The sequence below is a fragment of the Suncus etruscus genome, chromosome 2 (assembly GCF_024139225.1).
Source record: "Suncus etruscus isolate mSunEtr1 chromosome 2, mSunEtr1.pri.cur, whole genome shotgun sequence".
Classification (NCBI taxonomy): Eukaryota; Metazoa; Chordata; class Mammalia; order Eulipotyphla; family Soricidae; genus Suncus; species Suncus etruscus.
The window spans coordinates 59,875,466-59,883,728 of NC_064849.1; the positions used below are offsets into that span (position 1 = coordinate 59,875,466).

At 36.5% G+C, this 8,263-nt stretch overlaps 1 non-coding gene across 1 annotated transcript; it reads right to left on the minus strand.

Moving 5' to 3' along the window:
- Window positions 1-7,439: 7,439 nt before the first annotated feature.
- On the minus strand, window positions 7,440-7,568 carry LOC126002694 (small nucleolar RNA SNORA51). The gene has a single exon (XR_007493366.1). It is a non-coding gene; the product is annotated as a small nucleolar RNA SNORA51 (small nucleolar RNA).
- Between the last annotated feature and the right edge of the window lie 695 nt (window positions 7,569-8,263).

The following is an 8,263-nucleotide window of genomic DNA, read 5'->3' on the forward strand; positions in this document are numbered from 1 at the left end:
AATTACATGCTTAAATACAGCCGTCCAGTATGGAGTATAACAGAAGAAAGTAGAAATCATTTGAAGCACGGTTAGTGATAATAATAGGTTTGGAGATCTTAAGTAGGTTAAAGGGGTAAAAAGTTTTATAATGCTAATAGTTTCAGTGAATGACTATGATAAATATTCCAGTTAAGCAAAAATAGAGCAGTAAATTACGCAAATGAGGAAGCTGACATTTATAGTAAGTATGAGAGATGGGTTACACAAAAGTGAAAGAAATGGAGTTTAAATCACAAGTAATAAATCAGAAAATTTAAATCCATTTGTCTTTCTGTAAAGGTAAGAAAAAGTTCAACAAGGTAGAATTTAATAATTCAGTCACGGTGAACTACAAAATACAAAGTCACTTGACTCAACCTCTCTCTGTTTATAGAATAGAAGTTCTGTGTGCTTGTTAGTGGTTCTATATAACCTGAAGTGGCTCCTTCACTACCAGATATGTTTCCTTAGAAGTGATTAATCTAGGGCCCAGAGAAATAATAAAACTGGTAGGGTATATGCTTTGCACATGGCAGACTCTGGTTTATTCCTTGGCATTCCTCATGGTCCCTCAGTACCATCAGTAGTAATTCCTGAGGATCACCAAGTATGGCCCCAAAACAAAACCAAAGAAAAGCTAAAAGAAAGTGAATGTATAAATAATGAATTGATTCATTTTAAGTGAGTATTTAGGAAGTTTGATTAATAAGATGTATAAACAGACTAGGTCAAATATAGAGAGGGTTAACCTTAAATTTTATTTCCAGGATCAGGTGATAGTTCAAATGGCACATATCATACATAGCACGTTAAAGGCCTTCAATTTGATCTCTGATACTAAATGGTACCCAAGAACCTCCATGAGTAAACTTATTCCCACAGTGTGCCAGAATTAGTTCCTATAAACGTTTATTTTCTGGCATTGTTTTGTTTGTTTGTTTTTTGTTTGTTTGTTTTGGGGGGGCATACTAAGTTGTGCTTAGAGGTTATTCCTGACTCTGCTCTCAGAAAACACTTCTAGCAGGCTTGGTAACCTAACAGAATGCCAGGGATCGAACCTTAGCCACATGCAAGAAAAATACTATACTTGCTGTGCTATATAGCTCCAATCCATATTATTTGTTGAAGAGGTTTCCTTACTACACTATACCCCTCCCTTATATGCTCCTTTATAAAAAACTAAATTATCAACTAAATTATCACATACCTAGGGTTGTTTCAGGATACTCAATTCACATGACTGATCTGAGAGTCAGTCTTTATTGTAATTCCATGACACTTTATTAACTACCACTTTATAGTATAGTTTGAAGTTGGGAACAGTAATGCTCCCACCTTCTTTTTACCCAGGATTAGCTAGAGCTGCTTGTGGAGAATTATTGTTTCATATGTATTTCAAAAATTTTTGATCTATTTCTTTTTTTAAAAAACGTCATAGGTATTCTTATAGTAACTGCACTGAATCCATGCAATGCTTTGGGGAGGTCATTTTATTGATGTTAATCCTACCAGTCCATGAGTAGGCATGTATTTCCATTTCATCATGTCCTGTCATTTGGATTTCTTTTTTATTTGTTTGTTTGTTTGTTTTTGGGTCACACACCTGGTGGCGCTCAGGGGTTACTCCTGGCTCTGTGCTCAGAAATTGCTCCCAGCATGGGGCCAGAGAGATAGCACAGCGGTAGGGCGTTTGCCTTAGATGCAGAAGTATAGTGGTTCGAATCCTGGCATCTCATATGGTCCCCCAAGCCTGCCAGAAGTGATTTTTGAGCATAGACAGGAGTAACCCTTGAGCACTGCTGGGTGTGACAAAGAAAAAGGAAGGAAGGAAGGAAGGAAGGAAGGAAGGAAGGAAGGAAGGAAGGAAGGAAGGAAGGAAGGAAGGAAGGAAGGAAGGAAGGAAGGAAGGAAGGAAGGAAGGAAGGAAGGAAGGAAGGAAGGAAGGAAGGAAGGAAGGAAAAAAATTCTTCCTTGCAGGCACAGGGGACCATATGGGAGACCTCTGGAATTAGAGATCTTAGTTGTTGTAAAGATTATAGGCCAAAACCTAGACTAGGGTCTTTTTTATTGGTTCCAGGATAAGTTCTAACCAATCATGGTTATCACAGTGAGTCTTCTGTAGGTAGCGATCTTAGATTTTGCACAGATCAAAGGACAACATGTCTTCTGATTTTATCTTATCATTAGGTGGTAAGGTAAGACAACCTGCTCTTAAATTAAGTTGTCATTTCCTCATTATCAAGATGTCATATCAAAACTGGCCCATGTTTGTGTCAGAGCAGTATTAAGAATATCTCAGAGGAAGTAGGTTCCTGGAGCTGTTACGAGAACTGCGTCAGTTCTATGTCTGGGATTTAGAATTCGGGGTTGATCAGAGAAGAAATTAGTTCCTTAATTGTGCTGGAAGCCCGAGTTTGCGAGCCTGCTAACCACCCCCACCCCATTTGTACAGGAGTTTTACTGTGGACTCTTTAGTGTTTTCGATGTATATCATCATATCATCTGCAAAAAGAGATAGTTTAACTTCCTGTTTTCCTATCTGGATTTCTTTGATTCCCTTCTCTATACCTATTACTAATACCTATAAAACTATGTTGAATAAGAGTGGAGAAAGTGGGCAGCTTGCGTAGTTCCTGATCTTAGTGGAAATGTTTTCAGCTTTTCGCCATTAAGGATAATGTTGGCTGTAGGCTTTTTGTATATAGCTGCAATCTTGAGGAAGATTCATTATAACCCTATTTTGTCTTTCTTCTTGTTGATGTGATGTATGATGTTGATTTATTTACATATGTTGAACCATTCTTGCATCCCTAGAATGAAACCCATTTGGTCATAGTGTATAATCGTTTTGATAAATTGTTGAATTCGGTTTGCTAAGATTTTTTTGAGGATTTTTGCATCTATGTTTATTAATAAGATCGGTCTGTAGTTTTTCTTTCTTGGGAATGAGTGTGAGATTCGCCTCGTAAAAGGAGTTAGGAAGGACTCCAGTCTTTTCAATGTTTTGCAAGAGCCTGAGGATCAGTGGTTGTAATTCTTCTTGTAATGTTTGATAAAATTCACTTGTGTAACCATCTGGACCTGGACTTTTGTTCTTGGGGAGCTCCTCAATTATTCCCCCTTATTCCTTTGTATTTGGTTATTCAGATTGGTCTGCCCTTATTCTCAGCCCTTCTTTATCACCTGGGGTATGTGGCTGAGTCCCTACTCTAGAGTAAGTCCCTAGGCAGGTATGATAGCTGAGGTTGCTGAGGTCTGGCCCTGCCCTCAGGCCTCCTTCCTCTGGGTTTCTGTGAGAAGGTGTAGTAATCAAGTGCTGAGTATGGTGTCTGACTGCCTATCTCAGCACCCCCACCCCCAGGACCTGCTAGAGGAGCAGGCCATCCACTTCCCCAGGTGCCAACTATGCCAAGTATGGCACAGGTCTCACCTCCCTCTCAGTAACTGAAAAAGACAAGAGCCACTGGCTTCCCCAGTCCTCATCCTTGCCGTGTGTGGCTATAGACCTAGACCTGAGTTCCCTCCGGGTCCCTGACAAAGACGAAGGCCACCCACTTCCCCAGTGCCTAGTGCGGAGACCTACCGAGTCCTGAGTTCCCTCTGGGTCCCTGATAAAGTTGCAGGCTAGCAGCTTTCCCAGGTGACCAGTGCGGTGACCAATAGAGGACTAAGTTCTTTCTGGGTACCTGACAAAGATGCATGCCAGTTGCTTCCCAGGTGCCTAGTGGTGCCTAGTGAAGACCGACCAAGGCCTGAGTTCCCTCTGGGTACCTGACAGAGACACAGGCCATCCACTTGCCCCGGTGCCTAGTGCACTTCCCCGGGTGCCAGTGCCATTTTTAGAAATATTTTTGTGGAGTTGTTAGGGTATTTAAAGTATGGAATCATAGCATCCTTAAATAGTAGGAGCTTGAATTCTTCTCTTCCTATCTATATGCTAATGATATCATTTTCTTGCCTAATTGTTATGGCAAATGGAGCTAACAAATCTGGTCAGTTACATGCAAGAAACGAAACTAAAATCTCTTTCTGTCAAAATGTAAAAATAAATATCAAAATGTATGAAAGACCTTTATCACAGAACCTGAAAACATAAAGTACATAGAGGAAAATATATTCACAATTCTTCAAGACATTGAAATTAAATCTCTATGTTAAAAGATAAAAGAGCATTGAAGAAAAACAGGTGAAGTAAAGATAACAAACGTTACTACATTAAATTAAGAAGATTCTGTGCCTCAAAAGAAAAGAGGATTAGCATATAAAACCTGCCCACAGATTTTGAGAAACTATTCACACATTACCCAACTAACAAGGGCTTATTATATAAGATGTATAAGGCACTAGAAGATCTTAACAAGAAAAAAAAAATCTAACCCCATCAAAAACTTTAGCGAAGAGATGAGCTAAAATGTTCTTAAAGAAGAAATACAAAAGGCCCAAAAGCATAGTAAAAAATATTCAAATCATTAATCATGAGGATGCAATTCAAAACTACTTTGAGATGTCACCTCACACCATAGAGACAGGCATACATCAAGAATAATAACCACTATTGCTGGGGCTTATGTGTCATAAAAGTACTCTCATTCACTGCCAATAAAAATGTAGACTAGCCCACACTTTTAGGAAAACAACATAGATTTCTTTAAAAAAAAAAAAAGATAAAGGCAATTGAGATTCTATATGATCCAGTGATATGCTTCTGGGAATATACATTGGAGACCAAAAAAAAAAAAAAAAAAAAAAAAGAAAAAAAAGAAAAGAACCATGCAGAAAAGGCATCTGCACTCTTATGTTAATTATAACACTATTCACATTAGCCAGAATCTGGAGGTAGAAAGAACCAAGGGCCAAGAACAGATGAGTGGCTAAAGAAACCATGGCACATCTACACAATTGATTACTATACAACTTTCAGAGAAAATTAAGTCATGAAATTTGCTTATACATTATGGATATGGAGAGTTTTATGTTGAGCAAATGAGTCAGAAGAATAGGGAGAGATATAGAATGATAACACTCATCTGTGGAATATAAAAAGTAGTGTGGTAATAATAACCAAAATCTATAGGTATGAGGGTTAAATGGACTGGTTTATTGCATAAAGCTTGCTACAAACAGTAGGAGAGATCAGGAAGGGCAAAGAAAAAAATGACCATGACAATAATAGTTGGGACTGATAAATTCTTTGGACAAGAACACGGGTGGAGGGAGGACAACACTGGCGGTGGAAATGCCCCCTCTTTCATTGTTACTTAAATATTACTGTGAAAGATTTGTAATTCACTTTGACCACAATAAAAGTTAAAAAAAAAAAAGAACAACAACAAGAATTCGAACAGAGGCAGAAAAGGGGAAGGGCAAGGGAGAAAAGCAAGAAGCAAATTGAGGCCATATATGGTGGGAAATGTGCACAGGTGAAGGAATGGGTTTTGCACACTGCATAACTGAAACTCAATCATGAACAACTTTATAACTGTATCTCACAATTATTTATATTAAATTATATTTTATAGGCAGGTGGCACTAGAGGTAAGGTGTCTGCCTTCAAGTGCTAGCCAAGGAAGGACCACGCTTCGATCCCCCAGCATCCCATATGGTCCCCTCAAGCCAGGGGCAATTTCTGAGTGCTTAGCCAGGAGTAACCCCCCGAGCATCGAATGGGTGTGGCCTGAAAAACCAAAAAAAAAATCATTTTTATAAAATTTATTTCTAGAACCAGAGACACAGTACAAGGGATAAAATACCACCTTTAATCCAACCCTGATATTACATATATATTGATCAAGACACCAGCAGAACTAATTCTTGAGCTCAACTGGGATATATATGACTGCAAATAAAAACAAAATAATTGTCAGGTCAAATCTTATTTACATATTTACAGGAGTATAAAACTGCCTTCAGTGATTTTTTTCTATATCCCCAAATAATCTACTTGTTTCAAATTACAGCTTGAATCTTAATGTAGTGAAGTTAGAGAAGTAACATTTCAGCAAATGAAGTAGAAGTTAATGCTGCTTTGATTTAAACAATAGGCACAGCTTTATAATGGTGTAATACTGGTTTTCACAGAAACATTTGTTTTGAGGGTGTTTGGTTTCATTATATAGAAAAACAGCATGTATTTTGAAAAATGTCAAACAATAAAAAGCTTTTTGGTAACAAAAATGGCCTAATTGGAAACTTCCTGACATGTGAAACATTTTCATTATGTCAATTTTTCTGAGGCAGAACCCATTGTTAAGAGACAATTTATCTTTTAATTCAGTGATAATTCCAGACCTTTTAAAACTATATATTTCATAATTCTAACTACAAAAGGTAGCTTGTTGAATTAAAATTACTTAAAAAGAAAATTTCTTTATCTTTTTATTGCATTTTACAGCAAAGAACATTTAACACAGTTATCTTTGGTGAATTATACAAAATTAGTATTTTACCATTCCAGAAGTCACACACATTTTGGTCTCCATTCAAGATACTTGAGAGCAGCATGAAATTAAATTCTTAGTAATAGAAGACTACTTCAAAATGGTGGGGAATCCAGAAAAAAAAAAAAAAGATAGGCTTGAGCAAATTGCATAAAATAACAACTTAGAACAAATTACATAAAATAATTTAATAAACAATCAGCATGATATTTTGGTGATGTAACCTTGAAAAAAGTAATTTTGGTAAAAATAAGATATGCAAAGAAAAGCTTAGGTATAATATTCTTATTGAAGAACTTAGACGATATTGCTTTAATAAAATTTGGATTAAACATCAAATATTGAGCAAGGAAGTATCTGGTATGAAAATTAAAGATTAAGCTGAAGAGCTTAATAGCTTATTAGTTCTTAAGACTGAAGATCTAAACTCACTTAACAGTACAATAATAATTGGTTTAGTGTCATATACATCAGACATCATGGTGGCCTGGAAAAAATTTTAAAAATACATAAATTCTGCATTCAACTTGATCATAATTTACTAAGAAATTAAGAGAAGAAAAATATAATTTAGGACCACAGGAAAGTTAATCATAATTGACCATTCTTTACATGCAGGAGGTCTGAATTTGATCTCTGGCAACTCATGGTCTGCCAATCATTGCCAAAGTTAACTGCCAAGATTGCAGTCAAGTAATATCCCTTAGGCACATAAGTATAGGGCCCAAATATATATTAATTACCAATGTATTATCTATAATATTTTATGTATAATATACATGTCTATATACAAATAACATTTATATTATACATATGAATGTAATTAAAATTCTTTTTACATTTATTTCTTCTATTAATGCATCTAACTACATGCAAAAAATATATATATAAATATATGATGAGAGTAAATGGTCAGACATGTATGAAACAAAGCTATGTGGAAATTTTAGCCTTGAATTGCTAGACTTTAATTACAAATTTTTTTGTCCCTCAATTTACAATACAGACCAAAGGGCCTGTGTTGAGGTGTATATGGGGTGCATTTACTGTACCTTCTCTTTCTAAACAGTCAGTGTAAAGAACACAGCCTGTGGTAAGAATTGGGAGGCCTTATCTTTTCTTTTTTTTTCTTTGATTTTTTAATATATATAATATATATACATATATATAATCCTTCACCAGTGCAACATTCCCATGACCAATATCCCAAGTGTCCTTCCTCCCCACCCCACACCGGCCTGTACTCTAGACTGGCTTTCTACTTCCCTCATTCAGTCACATATTGTTATGATAGTTCTCAGTGTAATTATTTCTGTGATGGTGCTAAACGATCCCTGTGGTGAGCTTCATGTCGGGAGCTGGACCCTCCAGCCCTCCTCTATTTTGTCTCTGAGAATCATTACACAAATGTTTTTCATTTTTCTCAAAACCCATAGATGAGGGAGACCATTCTGCATTTATCTCTCTCCCTCTGACTTATTTCACTCAGCATAATAGATTACATATACATCCATGTATAGGAAAATTTCATAACTTCATCTCTTCTGATAACTGCATAATATTCCATTGTGTATATGTACTATAGTTTCTTTAACCATTCATCTATTGAGGGGCATCTAGGCTGTTTCCAGAGTCTGGCTATTGTAAATAACAGTGCGATGAATATAAGCGTGAGAAAGGGATTTTTGTATTGTATTTTTGTGTTCGTAGGATATATCCCTAGGAGTGGTATAGATGGATCGTATGGGAGCTCAACTTCCAACTTTTGGAGAAATCTCAATATCGCATCCCCACCAGCAGTGAAT